Source organism: Myotis daubentonii, chromosome X, assembly GCF_963259705.1.
Source record: "Myotis daubentonii chromosome X, mMyoDau2.1, whole genome shotgun sequence".
Taxonomy (NCBI): Eukaryota; Metazoa; Chordata; class Mammalia; order Chiroptera; family Vespertilionidae; genus Myotis; species Myotis daubentonii.
In genome coordinates this window covers 49,829,275-49,855,340 of record NC_081861.1, presented here as the reverse complement: position 1 = coordinate 49,855,340, position 26,066 = coordinate 49,829,275, and the positions used below count along the sequence as shown (strand labels likewise).

General features: G+C 37.7%; 1 protein-coding gene across 3 annotated transcripts in view; it reads right to left on the bottom strand.

Annotated features, from left to right (window-relative positions):
* Positions 1–26,066, bottom strand: part of AMMECR1 (AMMECR nuclear protein 1) — a 124,674-nt gene that overhangs the window by 43,816 nt on the left and 54,792 nt on the right. The gene's annotated exons all lie outside the window — the stretch shown is intronic.

Sequence of the window (26,066 nt, the reverse complement as noted above, 5' to 3'; positions counted from 1 at the left end):
ATAACAGTAAGGAAAATGAGAGAATATTTTTTTTGTGGATTTAACTTTCATGGAAATAATTACCAGTGATGGAAAACTCACTCTTTGTAACAGAATAAAACATCATTAATTTGAGCTCCACTAATTCAAAATGTGTGTTAATTTAAACAGAGCTAGGCTGACTGCTACATTGAGCAAATCAACTTTGTAATTAAGGTTGTAAGAGAAATACAGGAGTTGCTGAAAGAGAAACTATTTTCAGGACTACAGCATTAACCATCTACATGCCCAGTAAAACCATAATTACAAATTTATGTGTATATGACAAAGCAGGGCTCTGGAAAACTACTTGACAATACTCTGTACTTGACAATACTCTGTTAGCCCATTTTGAATGATCTGTGTCAGTAAAACAAGCAAAATTATTTTTTAAATAAATATTTCATTAATTGTTAATCATAATGGACTTCCTGCAATTATATTTATTTATTTATGTGCAATTATTATTATTTTTATTGTCTAAAGTTTTACATGTCTCCTTTTTCCCCAATTGACACCCTCCCCGCAGCCATTCCCACACCAGGCAAGCCCCCACTGCCCTAGTGTCAGTGTCCATTGGTTATGCTAATACGCATGCATACAAGTTCTTTGGTTGCTCTCTAACCCCCCATCCCTTGCCATTTGTCTCTGGATCTATTTTTTTAAACATTTTTATTGATTTCAGAGTGGGAGAGGGAGATTGAAACATCACTGATGAGAATCATTGATTGGCTGCCTCCTGCACGCCCCCTACTGGGGATCAAGCCACAACCCCAACATGTGCCCTTGACTGGAATCGAACCTGGGACCCTTCAGTCCACAGGCTGACACTCTATCCACTGAGCCAAACTGGCTAGGGCTGGGTCTATTTTTGTTCATCATATTATATTGATCATTATATCCCACATATGAATGAGATTGTGTGTTATTTCTCTTTCTCTGACTGGCTTATTTCGCTTAGCATAATGCTCTCCAGTTCCATCCATGCTGTTGCAAATGGTAAAAGTTCCTTCTTTTTTACAGCAGCGTAGTATTCCATTATGTAGATACTAGAGGCCCGGTGCACAAAAATTTGTGCACTCGGGGTTGGGAGAGGAGATCCCTCAGCCTGGCCTGTGCCCTCTCAGTCTGGGACCCATCAGGAGATAAGGACCTGCTGGTTTAGGCCTGCTCCCGGGTGGCAGAGGGCAGGCCTAATCCTAGGTGTAACCCCTGGTCGGGCTCAGAGCAGGGCCCATTGGGGAGTTGGGGCCCCGCCTCCTGTCATGCACAGAGCAGGGCAGATTGGGAGGTTGCCATGCCACCCTCAGTCATGCTCAGGGTAGGGCCGATTGGGGGGTTGGGGCACCACCCCTGTCACACTCAAGGCAGGGTCCATAGGGAGGTTGCAGCGCCACTCCTGTCATGCACAGAGCAGGGCCGATCAGAGGGTTGGGGCTCTGCACCCTGTCACACTGATCCCGGTGCTGGGAAGCCTCGCTGCTCCGCTGATCCCAGGGCCAGGACGCCTCTCGGCTCCCCTGATCACTGGCCCGGAGGCCTCTCGGCTCCGCTGATCACCGGGGTGGGAGGCCTCTCTGCTCTGCTGATCACGGGGCCGGGAGGCCTCTGGACTCCGCTGATCACCGGGGCTGGGAGGCCTCTCGGCTGATCACCGGGGCTGGGAGGCCTCTCGGCTGATCACCGGGCCGGGAGGCCTATGGACTCTGCTGATCACCAGGCCAGGAGGCCTCTGGACTCCGCTGATCACCGGGGCTGGGAGGCCTCTCGGCTGATCACCGGGGCTGGGAGGCCTCTCGGCTGATCACCGGGCCGGGAGGCCTCTGGACTCCGCTGATCACCGGGGCTGGGAGGCCTATGGACTCCGCTGATCACCGGGCCGGGAGGCCTCTGGACTCCGCTGATCACCGGGGCTGGGAGGCCTCTCGGCTGATCACCAGGCCGGGAGGCCTCTGGACTCCGCTGATCACCGGGGCTGGGAGGCCTCTCGGCTCCGCTGATCCCAGGCCCTGAGGCCTCTCTGCCCTGCTGCTTCAGGGCTGTTTGGCTTCGCTCTGCTTGGAGCCTGAGTATGCAAATTAACCGCCATCTTTTAGCTTCTATAATTGAAACATTGTATCTTTTGGAGTTGTTGCTTCAGGAGCTCAGAGCCCCGCAGCTGCGGGGATCCTTGACTTTCTCCATCGCTGGGGCAACCAAGCCTCCTATTCTCAGCTGCCTGGCTGCCAGCCGCCATCTTGGCTGACAGTTAATTTGCATATCTCGCTGATTAGCCAATGAAAAAGGTATCGGTTGTACGCCAATTACCATTTTTCTCTTTTATTAGTATAGGATACCACAGTTTTTTAATCCACTCATCTGCTGATGGGCACTTAGGCTATTTCCAAATCTTAGCTATTGTAAATTGTGCTGCTATGAACATAGGGGTTGTGCAATTATTTTTAATTTGGGAACTTTTATTTCCACTTTGGTGTTGCTAGGTACTCAAGGACCTTTAAGTGCAAGTCTAATGGTAGGTCACTAATAACTGAATCAGAAATACAACACAATCACTTACTTACTGTCTGACCTAAAGAAGTTACTAACTTTTCATACCTTAGGTTACATTTAGCTGTAAACTAGGGGGATAAGGGGGATACAAAAAACTTGTATCCCTGAGGTTACAGACTTACACACTAGAACAAACAAAAGACAAAGCAACAAAGTCCTTGAGGAACCTATACATTAAATACAAAATAAGCAGTCATTATGAATCAATTATCAAATGAAAAAGTAGCATCACTGTCCAAAGGAAGCATTTCTGGAGGTTGTTACTCCTCACACCTACATACTGTCTCTCACTTTACTAGCACAGGGGGATCTTCCAGCTTCCCACATCCATTCCTTCTTGGAGCGTGGATCATGGCCTCAGAGACCTAGTTACCTGGTCACACAGATCTGTCTAACCGCTCTAATTATATTTTAAGCTCCTAGATTCATACAGGTTTCCCTTAAGCACAAACCACACAGTACTGGCACAACATTGATGGGTACTCTACTGACTTTACTTGGTTTGAGGTGGTAACACTTCCTCTTTTCATATGCAGAATTGTAAATCAGAGCAGTAAAAATGGCTCAGAGATTTCTAGTTTCTAAAGAAACATTGAAAATACCAGAAGCAGCAAATGTGTTTGCCTAAGAAATTTGGGACACTAAAATTAATAGGTATCCCATAAGAATACTGAATAAAATAGTCATAGGTCAATGTTCCAATGAAAGTGAAATGCTAGCCAGTACATTCTGTGAGGGAAAAATTCTTCAGAAAGGTTTTGAGCAAGAAAGTTTGTAGTCTGTTTTAAAACATGTGTCTTTATCTACTGGGTCAATCACCTGTGTCATCTCTGTATCATCAGTGTTAAATGAGAGGGACAAGAGGGTCCACAGTGCAAAAATCATCTACAACTGAGCACCATAAGCTTGTGACTCCTTATAAATGAGAATTTTTCTTTTTAAATTATGCCTGGTTTGGGCATATATTTAAGGTAGTCAGTAAACACAGGCCACAGACCCACTTCTAGGCAGAGTGAGGCAGCTCACAGTTTTTCTGGTTTGGAGGTAGTTTTCTATGGAAGATCATAAAAGGCATAATCTATAACTAAGTGTGGTGACTATTAATTTTCTAAATAAATATTAAGAAATGTGGTCATAATACAAATTAGACACTTATCTAAAGTGTTTTCACTACTTAATGCTAGACTATTACAACACATTATTAAATGTTTACAATATTTTTTTTTTAAAATGATTCTTTTGACAATGTGTACAGCAGCAACCATCCTGTCTTTTCCACTGAATTTCAGGGCTTCTCTTCCTTTCAGAAAATATGACAGCTGTACCTAAGGAAACACCTACTAGTAAATTATCTTGTGGTGCTAGCTGTTTATTTTTACTGCATTATATGAAGGTTGCTCAAAATCTAGACCCCAGCTGATACCTTGAAATGTTTATTCTCTTTGTTAATGGAAATTACTGCACTAGGAGCTAGATTCTTTAACTTCAGGAAACTGCCCCCACAAGCAGCTTTGAGAATCTAAACAAGTCAAAGAAGCCTAAGTGTCACGGGGCACTCCCGCACACATTTCAGAAGACCCCTTGTCTAGAATTATATCAGTCTAAGAGTTTCAGAGTTAGGACATCACTCAGCTACAATATAAAAACAACTCTTGTAAATTGGAATCATATTCACAAAACATCTGGGAAGTTCCCCAAAGGAAAAAAAGATTACCCAAAATAAATGGAAGAGAAGATGCTGACTTTTATCATAATACAAAATTCAGTCAGTTTCCATTGTTAAATCAACTGATGTGCTGTTTACCTCTAAAGAAGTCTGGAATCTATCTTTATTCAGTCTTGAAACCAAGAAGTTCTTAGGTTGTAAGTACAGATATTTAAATTCCGTAACAACTGCCCAGTGTTTATAAACATTTATTTCTTTATAGATGTCTCATCCACAAAATGTGTATTTGGTTAGAAAGAGGAATTTTGAGGGTTCAGTGTACTTTAACAAATGTTACACATCAATGCTTCTTCAAGCAAGAGGCAGTCTATAAATTTATCTTTTATTTTCTAAGCTTTGCTTTGTGGCACGGACTAAAAGAAAATAATGATATCAAGGGTCCCATTCCTCTGTTTTCCTTACTATACTTTTATATAAAATGATATATTAAATAATACTAATATAACAACACATTAGATCAGCGGTTCTCAACCTGTGGGTCGCGACCCCTTTGGGGGTCGAATGACCCTTTCACAGGGGTCACCTAAGACCATCGGAAAACACATATATAATTACATATTTTTTGTGATTAATCACTATGCTTTAATTATGTTCAATTTGTAACAATGAAATTGGGGATCACCACAACATGGGGAATTGTATTAAAGGGTCGCGGCATTAGGAAGGTTGAGAACAACTGCATTAGATAGTATACTTGACTCTCAATACCATATCTTAAAAGGACACACTTTTTAAAAATAAAATTCTTAATTTATAAAAATCTCCAATATTCAAAATCAGAAAAAAAGTACCCTAAGATTGAAGTAAAATTACTTTGACATTAAAAATGACTCTGTTATGCCTTGACCAGCTTGGCTCAGTGGATAGAGCGTCGGCCTGTGGGCTGAAGGGTCCCTGGTTCGATTCCAGTCAAGGGCATGTACCTTGGTTGCGGGCACATCCCCAGTAGGGGGTGTACAGGAGGCAGCTGATTGATGTTTCTCTCTCATCGATGTTTCTAACTCTCTATTCCTCTCCCTTCCTCTCTGTAAAAATCAATAAAATATATTTTTAAAAAATGACTCTGTTACAAGCAAAGTGTCAACATGTACTTCTACTGTGTTGCTTATCATTTTAAATTTTTTCATCTCTCCATCATGTAAGAAGGACCCTTTGGAACCATTCTCAACTCTTCCCTTTACCTTACTCCCCACATATAGTCTCATCTTGTCCTATTACTACCATGTCTCTGTTATATATCTTTTTATATCCTTCCTGCTACTAATCTAAATCAGGCCTGTAGCATATCTCATTTGGAATTTAAAATTAGCTTCCGAACTGGTCTGTCTCTCATCTCTATCCTTCCCATTCCATCCTATATATAAGCAGCCAGAGCCATCCCTGATGACCTTTTTACTCTGCTTAAAATCTTTCAATGGCAATTCAATGACTTTAAAATAACCCTGTCCTTGTCTATCATTTTATCTCGCACTGTCCTCACTAGAACTCAAGTCACACACAGGGTTACTTACAGTTCTCCCTCAAACAACATACACTGTTGTTCTTTTTCTTTGCATTTGGCTCAGGAAGTTTTTGGACACACAATGCAAATGTTCTCCATATCCTCACTTTTGAATGTTGTGAGTCTTAAGTGCCCTCAGAGGTTTAGCTGCAATGTCAGTTTTCCTGTAAAACCTTTCCCAGTCTATCCAACAAGAGCTAATTTCTCTCACTTCCAATAGTGTTGTTTATATATCTAATGTATTACTATTACATTCTTTATAGTTCTTTTGTGTACATGTTACTCTCTTACAAGACTATAAGCTCATTGAGGGTAGATGTTATGTATTGTTCATCTTTGTAGCTCCACAGTATCTAGTGCAGTACCTTGCTCAGAGTAAATGTGGGACTGAACTACATAAGCCTTATTTCAGCCTGACATAATTAAGAAGCAAGACTGTTAAGATTTAAAATAAATTCTATCTTTAATGACAGCTGTGTTATTATAATTGCTGCTTATTTAAAGAAAATACTGAATGCATCTTTCAATCAAGCTTTGAAACTACAGTGACTATTCTAAGTTTGAATTACTTTATTAAGAAAATAATAATGTCAAGAACACTGAAATCTGTAGTAAAATAATGTTAATGAAGAAAGATTTTTTACAGTAGATTCAGCTGTACAAGTTCAACCAATAAACCACAAAGGCAGTCTTTTCCCCTCCAGAACATAAAAAGGACAATATTAAACATATTGATGAAAATTAGCTAGGAGGCACTGCATAGAGCCTCCATTCTCAATCAGTAACTGCTCCTGCTGCAGCTGGATTTGGATCTTCTCATGGAAGGGCTGAGTAGATTGGTTCCCACTAAATTTCCAAGTCTGACAAAAATCACAACTTCAAAGTGGCCCAACTACTGGCAATTGTAAGCACAGTAAATTCCTTCTCCTTCTGTAACCCCCTCAATTGTCCTGCATTCGCAACTTTTTTATACCAGGTGTTTTGTTGAAATTAACACATTCCTATCAAATACATATCAAAAGGACCTCTTTCCTTTCCACTGCAACTGAAATTTATTATATTGAGCATTCTATGTAATCTCCAAACCATTTATTTGTTACACAATTTTGCATAGTATTTGTTACACGGGAAATGACAAGGAAAATTGGGCCCAGAATAGAGTGGGATCCATTCCAGAGCGAATATTCCTACAGTTGGTAATTGTAGACAGGAGCCCTTGAAGGCTGTTATCTCTCAAAAGGAGTTTTTTGACCTTGCTAAATAAAATGATCAACATGTCGCAATCCCTGGCCCCAATCTTTCTTGGGGAAAAGGGTGAGGTAGTGTTTTGCTTGTTGAATTCAAGTTTTATTTCTATGTAAACACAACCTCTTTACATGGTTTCATCCATTAACAGAATCAAGCATAATTAACTAGATATTAATAAATGGCATAATATGAAGATATGACCTGTGATCGATTGCTCACCTGAAACTTTGGTCCCCCCAAGATGTTTGGCCATTACAGAAACATCATTTCTGACAAACCATCACCCACTCACCCAATGTTTTTAAGACCAGGACCGTTCACAGAAATGGCCATCTCTCCCTTATGAGGATTTAAAAAAGACTTGGAGACTAGTGCCACTGTGAATAAAATAGCCTTCATGACACAATTCTAATAAGCAGCCTTGTGGCACAAAATGCTACTAAGCTGTAATTGTGTGCTACAGGTAATATATAGGATGTTAAATATCACCCTCATTTCTTCAGGCTATTTGTTTCTCACACATCTCATTTGTAACATAAGTATATATAGGTTTTTCTACGGGAGCACATTTTAAAATTTATTTCAATTGCTTCATTTTTATAATAGTAAAACTTAACAGCCGCAACTAGAATATCTAAATATTTTATCTACATAAAATCTCCTATAAGATTTAAGTGTTACCATTCTTTATTATGACAACTGATAATTATAAAGCAAATAATGAGTAAAAAATTATTTGAACTAAAATTATAAATAGAAAACAAAATACAGATATGTCTCATCTTAGGTTATGTCTAGGTTCCTAACAATGAAAGTAAATATTGCTTTTGCAAATTATTTTCCTATTATTTACATTTTCAGGGATACTTTAATCTTCCTTTCTCAGGTCCCTTGCATGGGTTCTGGCTCCTGGTAATTTCTTTAATTGCCTTGCCTGTACACTAAACAACATACTATAGGAACTCACTCTAATTCAAACATTTATTTTTATCTATGCCTAATCCACCACAGCTACTTAAGAGATGCAAAGAAGTGACAATTTTAGCTTAAGTCCTCAAGGGGCTACCACTCTAAGTAGGGAAGACAGTAGTCATGCAAAACTGAGTACACTGCAAGCAAGACAAAGCAAGTGCTGTAACAGGTACCAGGAAGTGTGCAATGAGCACACAAAGGAAGAAGCAGTAACTGTGCGTGTATGGGGAAATCCTGGGTGAATCCTTTGGGAAACAGAGAAAATCTGTAATGTGAAACTATAAGGCCATGAGCATTTACTGGTTTATTTGCTTTGAACATATTCAATTTTCTTTCTGGAAGGTTTTCTTAAAATGAGATACACCTTAGGCAAAAGACAGAACAACAACAATCAAATCTGACATTCAATTATTTGGCAGACTTTCTGCTCTACCAGGCACCATTACCCTCTCTTCCCACTTCTTTGGCCTATGATGTAAGCCTGCAAATGTCATTTTAAGTGCATTGTTTAGCCTCACTCACATCCCAAAGGCTAAAAATGTTACTAATTTCTGGGCTAGCATTTCCAGCCATTTGCTGGTTTTCTTCCACTGCACCATTAATTTGCCAGGTTGCCACAATGAATCTCTAGTACGTGGGATTGTATATGTAAAATGACAAATTTACACTGGCAAAATTATTTGAAATCCTATTAAGAAACATGTGACATGGACAATCAACATTGCTAATAATGCTATAATAATTCACAAGCAGTATATGCATAAAAATTTGAAAGGTAATTTTCCTGTCAAATTTTAAAATACCTATCCTGGAAACAGACTTGCAATAATGTAATATTTATTTCAGACAAAGAATAGTTTTCAAACAGATCACGGGCAAAAACATGTTTGCATGCCTTTGGTTTTTAAGTTTTCATTACTGTTTGCTTCAAAATTAAAAAAAAAAGAAAAAGATAATGCAGCCCTGGCCAGTGTGGCTCAGTTGATTGGGCTTCATCCCAAGTATCAAAAGGTTGCCAGTTCAATTCCAGGTCAGGGCATCTGCCCAGGTTGCAGCTCCATCCCAAATAGGGGGCTAGCAGGAGGCAGCTGATTGATGCCTCTCTCTCATTGATGTTTCTCTCTTCTTTTCTCTAAAAATTATATATATTAAGTAATGCAGCCTTAAAAGATTTGTATAAAATTAAAAATACATTTAAAAATCTTGCCTTGCCTGGCCGGTATGGCTCAGTGGTTGAGTGTCGACCTATGAATCAGGAGGTCACAGTTCGATTCCTGGTCAGGGAACATGCCTGGGTTGCGGGCTTGATCCCCAGTGTGGATTATGCAGGAGGCAGCCAATCAATGATTCTCGTTCATCACCAATGTTTCTATCTCTCTCTCCCTCTCTGAAATCAATAAAAAATATTTTTAAAAATTAAAATAAAAATTAAAAATCTTGCCTGTTTTTAAAATACTCAGATCCCCAAATCCCAGCTTGCAGTAAGAAAGAAACACAATCTGACTAATTTTATTATTTTTTCAAAACCCTACAATTGTAAGAAATCTAAATATGATAAAATGGACATAGTCCATGTTCAAACACATACAATTCCTTCCTGAAATTCCTTTTTAAAAAATGTCAATGAGAAAAATGTCAGCCATGGATATATCTGTCTTTCATTTATATAGATGCTTCTTGTTTTCTGATAAGTTGCCCCAAAGAACTTCACAAATTGTAAAAATGTAAACTAAAGCAATAAATTTGTTTTAAATTACTTGGAAATTTGAAATTTGTTTCCTTAATTATAGTTCCTAAGAATCAGAATAACTTCTTACTTCCTAAAGTTGTCTCCTTTTCGACTAATTGTAGAGAAGAACAGGGCTTCTATCTACAGTCTCTTTATGGTGAAGCCTTCTCTAAGCTACCCAAAAGTCACAGTAGTTCCGCCTTATCCATGAGGAATATGTTACAAGATGCCCAGTGGATAGTACCAAATCCTATACATAGTTTGTTTTTTCCCTATACATACATACTCTTTCACTTAAAGAAAGCACTTTGTGGCTTCTCTTTGGCATATCGGAACTGCCAGCATTACTACTCTTGTGCTTTGGGGCCATTATTAAGTAAAATCGAGGTTACCTGAACACAAGCACTGCCATACCACGAAGTAGATCTGATTAACTTAGATGGCTACTCAGTGACTAATAGGTGGGCAGCGTATACAAGGGGAGATGCTGGACAAAGGGATGATTCACATTCCAGGTGGAAGGAATGGGACTACACGAGATTTCATTATGCTACTCAGAAATGCATGCAATTTAAGACTTATGAATTGTTTATTTCTGGAATTTTCCATTTAATATTTTCAGACTGTGGTTGACTATGGGTAACTGAAACTGCCGAAAGCAAAACTGTGGATTTGGGGGAGAGGGGACTACTATAGTAGATTTCAGAGGGTTATGCCTAGACAGAAACCTAAAGGCTGAACTAGTATTCCATGTAAATTCGCTGGTGTTAAATGCAAATGTTACACACACACACACACACACACACACACAGTATCAAATCTTAGGGTGCATGTATTCCTGAGAAAATGATCAATTCTAACAGGACCATGGGAGTTCAGAACATCAAATGAGACTGAGAGGACAGTTGTGAAGAAAAAAGGTACATGAGGGAGACAGTGTGTTGCAGGATTCTAAAAGGAAAGAGAACCCAGAAGTTGAGTAAGACTGGAATTAACAGGGGGGCGGGGGTAAGAGACATTTTGGAATAGCTAGGAAACTGAGGACCCAAATGAAAAGTTATTCAATGGTTAGTTGGTTGGTTGTTTTTCTTATGCACTGAGACCAGGGGTTATCAGTTGAGTTAGGACATATAGTTATGAGAAGTTTTCAGTGGAGGAAAGGGGGTGATGTTACCAGAGGAGAGGAGTATACATAGTGGTTGAGAACACAGACTTTGGAATCACACAAAATCAGGTTCAAATGCAGGTGCTGTCATGTATTACTTCTTATTCAGTAAGTTACTTAACCTCTCTAAGCCCTGTTTTTTCCTGATTGTAATATAAGTGAAATGCCTTCAACTTCACATAGTTGTTAAAAAAATTAAATGAGGTAACATCCTATATAATAAAAGGCTAATATGCAAATCAACCGAATGGCAGAATGACTGGTCGCTATGACACACACAGACCACAAGGGGGCAGATGCTTAATGCAGAAGCTGCCCCCTGTTGGTCAGTGTGCAGCTGGTGGGCGCAGCGGCGGTGGTGGGATCCTCTCTTGCCTCCGCAGCAGCGCTAAGAACGTCTGACTGCAGGGAGCAGACATAAGCTGTCAGTCAGACATCCCCTGAGGGCTCTTGGACTGTGAGAGGGTGCAGGCCGGGCTAAGGGACTGCCCTGCCCCCCTGAGTGCACAAATTTTGTGCACTGGGCCTCTAGTATAAAATATTTGGACAAGTCCAGCACATACAAAACATGTTATTATTATGATTAGGAAATGTAACTAGTAGTATGTTGGGGGCATATTTTAAAAAAGGGTAAATCTAACATAAAAACAAACTTTGTGTGTGTGTGTGTGTGTGTGTGTGTATCTCTAATATTTATATTCTGTTACTCTTATAGTTTTTGTTGCATAGTTCTAAGGGTATTCTTCATCTTATGGAAATATGTCCAAAACTTAATACAAGGCAGATAACTTGAGAGACTTTATACTGCAAAATGATAATTTTATTACTGGGTGCCTTGAAACTATGTGCTTCTTAACATAAAACTAATGAATAAATTTAAATACACTTATGGATTCCTTCTATTGTGAAAACTGCAGTGACAATCCCAGGCAATGTGAGAAGACCTGTGTTCTAACTCTAGTTACAGCTCTGTATAATAAATTTTTGGAGGTTACTAAAATATCTAGTACCAGTTATAGCTCAAAATCTATGGACTCTCTGGACCAGCCAATTCCATAACTTTAATGTAGGCAGTGAGAGAAGATGTGGTGGCAGCAGCTTTAAAGGTTTCAATAATAACCAGTTAAAACTGCTTAGGATTAGTTGATGGGCATCAGTTGTAAAGCTGTGTATTTTACCACTCCTAATCTTCTAAAGACTCAGACATTACGCAGAGTTAGGTAAGTTAAATCACAGCTGGTTACTGTGGCTTTCTATAAAAAATAAAAGGTTAAATACAGGCAATCTTTGACTCTGGCATTTCAACTAAAGCTATATGGTAAATGGAGTTGTGGCAATGCGTTTAGAGGTGTTTGAAAAGAAATGGCTCCTTAACTGGTAGTCAGTTCCAAGTCAGTGGAGAGGTTGAGATAGAAATTTCTCTCCCATTTCTTGGGAGAGTATACAAAAGACTACAGTATCTGATAGGGGTTAGATGACTTCTAAGGATCCCTTCCAGCTCTATGGTCTCATGGCAAGCATCAATTTACACTGTTCTTCTTCAGTCACTTATAGCCCTTCTAAGTAGAGTTCAACCTTATGCTAATTTACTTTCTAAAGATTTTAGGATAAGGATCCTGTCCCCTGACTCAGTCTGACTCCAAATGGCCTTAAAATACTCTCACTACCAATCATCATCAGCAACTTTCTACAGGCTCAAGTTCACTGGCAGCAAAAAAAAAGGTGACAAACCTAAGCTAACAGAAGTAGACAGAAATAGAAGAGAGTAGAAAATGGTTGTCAGGATCAAGTAAAGTTACCAGAAAGAGGTGAGACCGGTTTCTGTTTATTTGCTTTGATGTGGCTTGGTAAACTACTGCTGAGGGCAATTTCAAAAGGGAGAGACAAACATGTAAAGTTAATCACTACAATCCAGTGTGTTAAGTGTTATAATAGAGGCCTGGACAAAGTGTTGTGAGAACACAGAGACTGAACAGTTTTGCTGGGCTCCATTAGTGAAATGTCATGGAGGAAGTAATGAGCAAGCTGAGTCTTGAAGGATGAGTAGGAAGGAGTTGACTGGGTGGAAATGGAGAAAGGCATGGTTGTCAGAGAAAAAATACGTTCAAAGCCAGAGACACACAAAGACTATATTTGGGAAGTAGTGAATAATTGTGCATGGCTGGAGTGTGAGGTTAAGGCCTCATATGCTGTGCTTCTTAACAAGGATGGAACTAGGAGGTGGAGGGAAACGCAGAGCCAGACTGAGAATGATGGCATTGTAGAATATTGGCTTCACTCTCTGTGTGAAATATAGGTTTTGGAATAACTTTGGTTTTTACTCTAGGCAAGATGGGTAGACACGGAGGGGGGATTCTTCTCTCACGTATAAGGATTAACAATAACTGAGAGGAGTCTAGTCATGTCAGTAGGTGTGTTTGTGTCCATTTTGGCTAATGGGGTAAGTGTGCTGCTCTGAGCAACAATAAAAGCTATGTATGAAGAGGAAGATGCAATAGTATGGGAGGGTACATACACTTAGACAACAGACACACACCTTAGTGAGCTAACACATGAGACACAGGAGCATCTCAATAACTATTAATGATAGCTTTAAAATGCATTTAAAAATGTACTCTGCCTTAAAAAGTGCAATGGCATTTTAGAAACTTGTGAGTTTAACATAATCATCCTTCCATCACTTAAGTACTTATGAGTCACTACAGCTAAAATCCACTATTATCTGAAATGACTCCCATTCTTAACCACAACTCCTAATGAGAGGTGGAAACTCAGGAAAGGGGGAACTAATAAACATTTCTCCTCTGAGGCCAGGTATCTAACCAGCAATCTCCCTTTGTTCACAGCAATTTCAGGCCTGTTGAAACCCAACCTATGTTCTCAGTTCCACTGCCACTCCAGAGAGCTTCCCCACCACCCATTAACATGCTGGCTGTCTTTAAAGGACTTTTGAAAGTAATTTAACATTTTAAAATATTTTCATTTTTTCTTTTGGATTCAAAGCAATTATTATTGGAATTATTAACTATTCGTAAGTTTGCTAAGTTTTGGGTACTCTGAATGCAGCATGTTTCATATGCTAGATGATGCTGAAGATTTGGGTATGATACTGAATCATCCACATGCTCTTGTATGAGCCTCCTTGTAATCAGCTATCTAGCGTTTAGGGTGAGGTCTGTGATACTGAGCAAAACAAAGCAAACTGGCCCAAATGGGCACTGGACCCATGACCTCATTAGCAGCATAGTATAAACAGCAGTCTGTGGTTATTTACTGTTCTTCATATGCAACATATATTTCAAAGGTTTAGCGGACTTCTTCAGACCCCTTAGCCAGGGAGCAACAGAAGGTTGCCTTAGGAATGCCTTAGGTTTAAAGCAGCCTGAGGAATTGAAGAGAGATTCTCTTTTCTCCCGTCCTCATTGAAGTAGCAATAGTTGGAACCTTTAGCCATTTTTTTTAAATTGGGTTGTTTGTCTTCCTGGTGTTGAGTTGTATATGTTCTTTACGTGTTTTGGAAATTAACCCCTTATCAGATGTATCATTGCCAAATATGTTCTCCCACCAGTGGGCCCCCTTTTAATTTTGTTGATGGCTTCTTTTGCTGTGTATAAGGTTTTTTGTTTGATGTAGTGCCACTTGTTTATTTTTTCATTTGTTTCCCTTGCCCTATGAGGTGTATCGGCAAAAATATTGCTACAAGAAATATCTGAGAGTTTGCTGCCTATGGTTTACTCTAGAATTTTTATGGTTTCATGACTTACATTTAAGTATTTTATCCATTTTTAATTTATTCTGGTGTATGGTGTAAGTTGGTGGTCTAGTATCATTTTTTTGGATGTACCTGTCCAATTTTCCCAACACCATTTATTGAAGATACCGTCTTTATCCCATTGTATGCTCTTGCCTCCTTTGTCAAATATTAATTGAGGGGACTGGGGCTGGGTGGAGGTGGGCAAAGTAGGGGTGGAATGGAGGATATCTGTAATAGTGTCAACAATAAAAGTAAAGAATAAATAAATAAATAAATAAATAAATAAATAAATAAATAAATAAATACAGCTAGAACCTTTTAAATCAGCTTTATGGAACATATGAAAATAACTGGGTATAGGAACAAGAAGTTGAGTTCTGGGCAATCCCTTTAATTAATGCTTCTGAAGAATTTATTTTATAGCTTTCTAAATCTTCTCTTTCACCGCTAGCAAGGGCACAAAAGTTGGTATTTCAATATATAAATTAAAAAATGAGGGCCCTGGTCAGTGTGGCTCAGTTGGTTGAGTGTCATCCTGCACACCGAAAGGTTGCCAGTTCAATACCCAGTCAGGCTACAGCCAGGTTTGTGGGTTCGATCCCAGGCTGGAGTGTGTGTAAGACACAACTGATTGATGTTTCTATTCACATCAATGTTTCTCTCTCCCCCCCTCTCCCTCTGCCTTCTTCTTTCTCTAAAATCAATAAAAACATAGTTTTTTTTAATGAGGGTTAAAAATATTAGACAAGAACATGCTAATCTAGTTTGAATGATGAAACCTATAGTTTCAATGTTACAGGATACTTCTCTGAGCTGAAGTAAAATTGAAAAATTTTCTGAACATTAGACTAACTGTAAATTTATATTTTATGAATCTAATGTATTTTCTTCACATTTAAGTTTTAAACTACTGATAATGCACACTTGATATTGATAATTAGAGCTTCATTCTCAATAGAATATATTAGACACCATTTTCATCTTTAAAATTTCTTAGCACCTATAAAATTCTTACTGCAATAGAACTTTTTTAAAAGTTACCATTTGTCCGTGTCTGTTTTATTTGTTATATAAGTATGGATTTTTCAATTCTTTTTCTTAAGAAACAGCTCAGATAATGTAGCTCTTCAGGAAAAGCCTTTTATAGTGAATGCTTGCTCTTTATTTAAAATGTGAAGGGAGAATGTAAAAAAAATCGAAGTTGTTTCTAAGATATATTTATAATGCAAGGGCTAACAACAATAAGTGTTTAACCTTTAAAGAACACTAAATTTTTAACTATAATGAAATGGAAATTTTTCCAATGTTCTACTTTGAATGTTCACATTTGAGGTAGTATGAAGTTTGAGGAAGAGCAAAGATCATGGAGAAGGGTTTTTTTCTTTGCCTTTTAAGGAAATCTTTTAAAAGTATTTTCTCATGCTCATAAAGTAACTAAACATGTAATATTAAATTGTTGCACAAAACTTCAACATTAACTTATTTTAAAGTACTCAAATTACTAGCAACATTGTCCTTTAAAAGTGGTTAAGAGCATATTATTTGCATAATATTTTAAATAGGAATAATTGGCTTGAGCATTCATTGGTTTAAATATTCTTCTAGAATATTAAGACACAAATCTGTCCTCTTATTCTTTCAGATCCTAATGACTCAAATACTTTAGACACTTACATGTAAATGCTCAGACAAAAGTAAATATACCATTAAATGCCTACAGTATGATTTTAGACCACATCTAATATAATAATGATTTCATTTAATATTTGTATTCAAATTTATTTTCACACTTCAGTCTTTCCTCTGAAAAAAATGAAAAGCATCTCAAGCAATGATCCTCAGGAAAAAGGGTACATATTAGTTTACTGCACTGAAACAAAATATAAAATTCACTTTAATGGAACAATAGGAAAGCGAAATCTAAACTATTAACTTTTATTTTTCTGCATTTGCCAAACATCAGAGCTATTATCTACTGGTCTAGCTGCTCTTTGGGGAAGTGTGTGTGCGTGTGTGTGTGTGTGTGTGTGTGTGTGTGTGTACAATCTTTTAAGTGTACTCTATGTCTGAGGTTTTTATTTTTTCACAGCAAATTCATTTTCCTCTTCAAATATTTGTTAGCAATCTCTTAAAATAGTCAACACTTTGTATATGGTCACTTTGATAATAAAATTTATAAATATGCTAATAATTTTGGACTTTTTTGTCCATATAGGATAAAAACAAGCCAAAAAGTTACAGAGTATTTTGCTTTTACTCAAAGTGAACTATGGATAGACTAAAACAATTTCATAAATTGCTTTGTATATATTTCTGCTCTTACTACAGATGTAGAGTATCTGTTCATCCAGTATCATCACTTCCTTTGCCTCTTTTGCAAAAAAATCACTTCCTACCTAGAATTATAATTATTATTTTCTTTTTTATTTGTATGTTTTGAATTTTTTTATCTTTATTTTTTAATTTATTTTTATTTTATTTTTTTAGGATTATAATTATTTATATAACTTCATCTCTCTCCTACTATATTATAAATTCCTAAGGCAAAATTTAGATGAAATATGCAGAATGAATGTTTAAACATGATTAAAAGGGGGAAATTGCAGCCTTCTATGAGAAAAGTGATAAAGTTTAGTCAGATGTAAGAATAGGGTCAATTTCTCTTGGTTTACCCTCTCCTTATGAACCAAGAGCAAAAGCCCATTTTCAGCTTCTAATATACCTTCACTTTTTTTTACAAATGGCCTTTTCTGCTTTTCTACCCAAAGGCATTGTGCCTGTAGTGCTTGATCAAAGCAGCATAGGGACTTCAACTGGAGACTCTGAATATCTGAAACATGCGATAAGGAATTAGAATTTGATATATTCACTACATTTAATTCCTATGGCACTCGGTGCTATATGAATCAGATCATTCTTTATAACTCAGGAGCTATTACCCATACTGGGAATGGTTCTTACTCTTTAATCACTCTTTCCACATCCTGCTGGCTATTTTTTGGCCACATCTCTTCACATTAGCTCAACCACAGATAATGAAGGAGTGCATTAAACTAGCAGCTAAAATGAAAATTCTAGAGTTCCACAGATTATATTTAATTGTCCTATCCTATCCTATGGATAATTTTGAGTGAAGGGTATATACCAATCTAAGTTCCAAGCTATACCTTAAATTAAAAGCTTATAAAATCTGACAGTTTCCCAGTTGGTAATTTATACACTGCAGCTAACAAGTTAGGTATAAGTTTTAGTAAGCAGACCATCTTGCCTTTTATAAAAGGCAACAACATGGAGACTGTAAACTAAGCTAATTAATTTGCATAGTGCTTTTGATACAGCTAATTTATTTCTTCAAAAAGCATATTTTAGCCAGGAGTCTTGTCACAGATACTTGCCAAAAATAATCTGACCTTAACATTTCCAGAATGAGCTTCCATGACAATAGTGTACAGTCAGAAGTGACTCATGTACAGCTTTTCTTTTCATAAGAAAAATCAATATGGGTGATGCTACTGGAAGAACTGATATTAAATTTGGTGGGGGGGCATTTTCACAATGAGTCAAGTTTAGTTACCTAAAATAATCCTATGTAATAAAACCCTAATATGCAAATCGACAGAACAGTGCAATGACCAGTCGCTATGATGCACACTAACCACCAGGGGGAAGATGCTCAACACAGGAGCTGCCCCTTGGTGGTCAGTGCACTCCCACAGGGGGAGCGCTACTCAGCCAGAAGCCGGGCTCACAGCTGGTGAGCAGGACTAAGGGAGTGGGCCTAAGCCAGCAGGCGGACATCCCCCAAGGGGTCCCAGACTGTGAGAGGGTGCAGACCGGGCTGAGGGACCCTGCTCCACCCCATGCATGAATGTCGTGCACCAGGCCTCTAGTAAAGAATAATAGTGATCACAAAATAGTCTACCCTAAGGGGGAAATATAATGCTGTTTACAATGGTTTTAAACTCATAGTGCTTTAGAAAAGTGACAGATTAAAATACCAAAACATAAAAGCAAAACATAAAATCAAAATATTACAACAAATTTGTAATCACCCAGAAATACCCAATCTAGCCAAGACCTTTAAAAGTACTAAAGTATATCTGTTAGCTATTTCTACTACCTCAAGAAGACTAATAGTAAATGAACAGCTGTAACATGCAATCTCTCTCTCCTTCTCTCTCTCTCTCACACAGACACACACACACACACACACACACACACACACACACACACACACCTCTCACACAAAACAAAACATATCACTTTTTATGTGGTCACACTCTTCCCTAGAAAGGAACAAACTTCCATTGCTATTTTTTCAGAATTAACAGTTCAACAACAAAGTAGCACAGTTCAGAATCAAGCTCCAGACACCTCCCACACCTGCATAATTATTTCACTGTGAAGAGCTCCAAGTACAACAAAGTAAACTAAAAGAAAGACAATCTTTTAAGTTTGAGGACAGACCACACTTCTCTTTTATGAAATAAGAACATATTTATTAATTACTTATCCTATATAATAAAACCCTAATATGCAAATCGACCAAACAGTGGAATGACCGGTCACTATGACACACACTGACCACCAGGGGACAGATGCTCAATGTAGTAGCTGCCCCCTGGTGGTCAGTGCGCTCCCACAGGGGGAGTGCTGCTCAACCAGAAGCCGGGCTCATGGCTGGCGAGCATAGCAGCAGAGGTGAGAGCCTCTCCCACCTCCACAGCAACACTAAGGACCCCTCGGTTGATGTCTGCCTGCTGGCTTAGGGCCGGGTGGAGCAGGCCTAAACAGCAGTCGGACATCCCTCGAGGGGTCCCAGACTGCGAGAGGGCACAGGTCAGGCTGAGGGATCCCCGCCCCCCTCCAGTGCACAAATGTCGTGCACCGGGTCTCTAGTATGTGTTATAATCACTTAGAATCCACATTCCTTTTACAAAATAAGAACCCATCTACTAATAACATATATGATTTTCATTCTTGAAAAATTACTACCAACTTGGGTTTTCACAAAGAAATAAACCTACACTTTGGTGGACAATTTATTGGCCAACAATTTTAAGGAATATTCTTTGACTGTGATGTTTGTCTTCATCTGTATGAGTTTTAATGATCCTACATAATAAAAGCCTAATATGCTAAGTGTCCAACTGCTCGCTATGATGCGCACTGACCACCAGGGGGGCAGACGCTCCAACCAGTAGGTCAGCTTGCTGCTGGGGTCTGGCTGATTGGGACTGGGCGAGATGGGCCGGACACACCCTGGAGCCCTCCCATGGTCCCACCCCAGGCCCGATCGTGCACCGGTGGGGTCCCTTGGCCTGGCCTGCACCCTCTCACAATCCAGGACCCATCGGGGGATGTCATAGAGCTGGTTTCAGCCTGATACCCACAGGCCAGGCTGAGGGCCCCCACTGGTGCACGAATCCGTGCACCGGGCCTTTAGTCTTATCTATAAAAGTATATAATCTAAGTACTCAAAGGGAGGAAATAAAGTGCCTCTGTTTTCTAACATGAAAAGCCATAAATGCAAATAGCTTGGTAAATTCTAGGAATTATTCTTCTTCAACTGGGACAAAGAATATTTCTACTTTGAAGTTTTGACCACTAACAGTTAGTTATGGACTTTAATTTGTCACCATGGATAAACTTCTATCAGTAATTCTTGCCAAAACCGGTTTGGCTCAGTGGATAGAGCGTCGGCCTGCGGACTGAAAGGTCCCAGGTTCGATTCCGGTCAAGGGCATGTACCTGGGTTGCGGGCACATCCCCAGTAGGAGATATGCAGGAGGCAGCTGATCGATGTTTCTCTCTCATCGATGTTTCTAACTCTCTATCTCTCTCCCTTCCTCTCTGTAAAAACTCAATAAAATACATATAAAAAATTTAAAAAAAAATAATTCTGAGTCTTCCATCCTGCTTCTTATTTGCTATAGTCTTTCCTGCTTTTACACAGTCTTCAAGGACAAGGAAAGAATAGCCTATTTAATAGTTCCATGTTATAAATCTTTTTACAAAGTTTTTCTGCAGAAACTATGCATTTTTACAATGGGGAGGAAATCCTCAGCCTATTTATATAATTTTACTTCATTCTAAAATAAAATTTTCAACCAAGAGAACATATACCTTGACTATGATAAATGTTTTAATTTTAAAACAGTATGTTTATAAATAAAAACTTAATCTAGGAGAGACATTTTATTTTAAAAGTACCTGTTCATTTTTTTTTATATTTAGGTTTCAGGGATTAAGGGAACACAAACAAACTAGATCATTGTCTTCTATAAAATGGTTAACTTTTTAAAAGAAAAAAAAGGGTACTTGTTAAGGGGACGGGTAAGAGATCAACCAAAGGACTTGTATGTATGCATATTAGCATAACAAATAGACACAGACACTGGTGTGGTGGGAGGCTTGTCCTAGGGGAGTGGGAGTGGTCGGGGAGGGGTCCATGGGGGGAAAAGGAGACATACGTAATACTTCAAACAATAAAAAACATTTGCAAAGGAGAAAATACAACTGATAATTGATTAGTAGACCAAGGAAAAGTTTCCAAGGTCATAGTTAATAGGGGGAAAAAAACATCACAAATTAAAACAAAATAGAAACAATTTCATATGTAATGTTTAAAGTTTCTTTTAAAAATCAACCATAAGATGGTAATATTAGGGGTAATTGGGTAGCAGATATAAGGGCATTCTTTGTATCATTTTTGCAGCTTTTCTGTAATTCCAAAATTAGTTTATTGATCTATTTGTCTATTCCTGCATCAATTCCAAACTCTTAAACCCTATAGTGTTATAAAAATTTAATATCTGAAGAAAGTACTCAAACAAGTATTTGTACACCTGTGTTCATAGCAGCATTGTTTGCAATAGCCAAAAATTGGAAGCCACTCAAGTGTCCATAGATGGATGAATGGATCAACAAAATATGGTAGATACATTCAATGGAATATTATTCAGCTTTAAAAGGAAAGGAAATTCTAACACATTCTACAACATGGATGAAACTTGAAGACATTATGCTAAATGAAATAAGCCAGTTACAAAAGGACAAATATTGTATATGAGGTACCTAGAAGAGTTGTAGTCATAGAGACAAAAAGTAGAATGAAAGTTGTCAGAGCTGGGGGAGGGGGAAATGGGGAGTTAACGTTTAGTGGATATAGAATTTCAGTTGAGGAAGATGAAAAAGTTCTAGAGATGAATGGTGGTGATGATGCACATCAAATGAACTTAAGCCCATAGAACTATACAATTAAAATTGGTTAGAATGGTAAATTTTATGTTATGTATACATTATACAAAAAAAAGGTTACAGCTGACAAAAGGAAACCATCAACAAAACAAGAAAGCCCACTGCATGGGAGAACATATTTGCAAATGTTATCACCGATAAGGGTTTAATCTCCAACATTTACAGGGAACTCATACAACTTAAGAAAAGGAAGATAAACAACCCAATCAAAAAATGGGAAACGGACCTAAAAAGATACTTTTCGAAAGAGGACAGAAGAAAGGCCAAAAGACATATGAAAACATGTTCAAAGTCACTAATCATCTGAGAGATGCAAATCAAAACGACAATGCGATACCATCTCACACCTGTCAGAATGGCTATCATCAACAAATCAATAAACGACAAGTGCTGGTGAGGATGTGTAGAAAAAGGAACCCTTGTGTACTGCTGGTGGGAATGCAGACTGGTCCAGCCTCTGTGGAGAACAATATGGAGTTTCCTCAAAAAACTAAAAATGGAACTCCCATTTGACCCAGTAATTCCACTTCTAGGAATATATCCCAAGAAACTAGAAACACCAATTAGAAAGGATATATGCACCCCCATGTTCATAACAGCACAATTCACCATAGATAAGATTTAGAAACAGCCTAAGTGCCCATCAGTAGATGAGTGGATTAAAAAACTGTGGTACATCTACACAATGGAATACTATGCTGCGATAAAAAGGAAGGAACGCCTACCATTTGCAACAGCATGGATGGACCTGAAGAGCATTATGCTAAGTTAAATAAGCCAGTCAGAGAAAGATAAATAACACATGATCTCACTCATTTATGGAATATAATGAACAACATAAACCGATAAACAAAAACAGATCCAGAGACAGAGAAGCATCGATCAGACTGTCAAACCTTAGAGGGAAGGTAGGGGAGGGTGGGGGTAAGGGTGAGAGAATAACCAAAGGACTTATATGCAAGCATATAGGCCCAACCAATGGACACAGACAACAGGGGTGTGAGGGCATGAGTGGGGGGGATGGGATGTAATGTGGGGATAAGGACACATATGTAATAACTTAATAAAAAAAGGTTACAGCTGAGTAATATTCTGAAAAGTGAACAATAGTCTAATCACTGTTGAAGATAGTAAAAAACAGATTTTTTAAAAGATACCTGTACCTGGGGAGGCTTTAATTTCATTGTTTATTTTTTGTTTTGCTTTCTCCTTCCTTTTTATCCCCAGCCCCAAGTTCATTTTATTCCATTTATAAATTTTATGATTTATGGGTTTTTAAGATTGGAAGAATAGACTACAAGAATCACCAATTATTATGTTAAGAAAAACAGTATTTTTCTTGGAGTCTAGTCCATAATTTACATGTAGCCAAAGAACACAATTTCATACTATATAATAGTATGCTTTTATAATGAGCATTATCCTTTTCTAATATTAATCCAAGTGAATTTTCTTCTGACTAGTCTATACAAACCCAAGTTACATACTTTTTATTATCCCATCTATGGATTTCCTGAAATCAAAAATATAACAAAATTTCAATATTAACTCTTAACTAGAATTTTTAAAGAATTATTGATCCGCGATTTATGCCATTTATAGTAATCTGCTTTCAAGTTTGTTTTCATGATGAAGCTGTAAAACATATATTCTCAGAAAAATTTATGTTGTCTCATCTTAAATGTAGCAGTTAAGAGCTTGAACTTTCCAGTGAGATGGCCTGATTTGAATCCTGGTTCTACCACTTAATACTTGCTGTATGTGTAAAGGGTCAAATTATTTAAATTCTATACATCTTAGTTTCCAGAAGGAAAGGACAGGGAGGGGGGAGGTAGAAGCAGGTAAAGGGGAATAAATGGTGATGGAAGGAGACTTGACTTGGGATGTACCCTTGGAACCTATGCAATTTTATTAACCTATGTCAACCCAATAAATTCAATATATTCAAGCTAAGAGTTGTTGTGAGGAACATGCATATAAAGCTCCTTTGCAGTATCTGACATTTAGTAAGGTTCTTAATAAGTGGGAGCTATTAACAATAATAATAATAACAACAGTAACAACAGCAACAGCATGTAGAAGTAATAAGTGCCCTATTGGACTGAAAGATATTATACTGCAACTTTTAAAATGATGCCACAATTTTGATTCTGAAATGAAAAAAGGAGCAACTGCATATTATAAGACTTGTTTTCTTTTGTTCATCTCTTCTAAATAACTTCTTGTTGTCATATTAAGCAAACGAAATTAAGCAAAACAAAAATGAGAAGACCGGGTATGTATATGTGTACACACACACACAAACACACATATCTCTAATATGATATATACATTTTCAAGAAGTTGTAATAAAAACATGAGGAAAAAGTCAAAAAGTAAACAGGAAGAGACAGACTACAATGAGGGTAATCAGATATACAAATGTAGAAAATTTCCAAGTTCAACTATTTGAACAATTAATTCAAAACCACATTATTATAAAAATATATATACTGTAATTCATCTGGTAATTACCCTTGGAGACAGATCCATAAGTCCAGAAAAGTTGGATATTTTCATCCTTTCTCATCAATTAAGACAAAAAAAAGGCACATTTTCTTTAAACAAAACCAAACTGCTACTACAGTTACAACTAATAAAAATTTATAAAGTATAATATTTGATACTGGGATTTCTGGCACAATTCATTAGAAAGTACATAGGGTTTCCATACATCAACGTAGACTCCCCAACCACAAAGAAAAAGAAAAAATTTAAAACAGAATGAATGTATCTGAAAATATATTCCTTAGAACACTAATGGCATAAGATACTGGAGTAAAGGACAAAAGGGTTCAATAGTAAAAAAAAAAAAAAAAAAAAAAAAAAAGGTGAAGTCTGGGAAGTGCCTCTCTCTCTCTCTCTCTCTCTCTCTCTCTCTCTCTCTCTCTCTCTTAGAGATGAACAATACTGTGAACATAAAAGGTTCTGCGAAGTCCTTCAGTGAGCAGATCTATTTAAATTTGTTTAGCCAGTGCTTCCAAAATATATTTAGTCATAGAATCCTTTTCTTCAGGCAATACCAAGGAACCAGTCAGTGTTCCTCATAACAATTTATATTAGGAAATGCATAATAAATTGCCTTGATTAACTATTAAAAGTGTAATTTCATATGCACCTGTCCCAAAGACGTAGTCACTGGCAGAATCTGCTAAAGTCTCCAACTCAATTCTGCCAATAAATTCAATAAAAAAATAAATTTTAAAAAATTAGTTCATAGGATTTCACATCAGGGGGAAAAACTAACAAGCCTAGACCTGCATTTATACTATCTTTAGTAATTTGTACTTATTTCCAGAATATGTGTTTTGATCCCTTTACTGCCTGTCTGTTATTTAATCAAGTCCAAACCCCAAGTTTCTAATACCTGTGAAAATCTAAGAATGAATGTGACCTTCCTCAGGGGTCCTCAAACTTTTTAAACAGGGGGCCAGTTCACTGTCCCTCAGACTGTTGGAGGGCCGGACTATAGTTTAAAAAAAAAAAACTATGAACAAATTCCTACGCACACTGCACATATCTTATTTTGAAGTAAAAAAACAAAACGGGAACAAATACAATATTTGTATTTGCATGTGGCCCGCGGGCCATAGTTTGAGGACCCCTGCTCCAAGTCTTTGATTTTTTTTTCTGGGCTTCATTGTAAGCTAAGAAAATCCTGTAGCACTGAGCTCCACCTTCAAATAAAAGAATACTAAACTCAGTTACCAGCATCTTATTAACTGGTGTTATGAACTGCATTTATGTGATTCTACAATTAATAATGAATGTTCCACAACCTTAATCCTGAAGCAAAGTAGTGATTGATTATTACTTCATTCCCCTAACATCTCTCTAACATCCCTATTTTGTACACAGAACAAAATACATACAGTAATTACTACTTTATCTACTGGAGGTTAAGCAATTTGCCCCAAGTACCAATAGTCAGGAGAGAACAATTTCTTGTTGGACGAACACTTGTACATATTACAACTATAGAAATTGTATTAGATAATCACTCTGAAATCTGAACAAAACAGGAAATTCCTTTACTAATAGCTTATTATTTAAGGAATTTTCTTCTTTTGAAATAATTTTGAAGCACAATTTGCTAAAAATCAA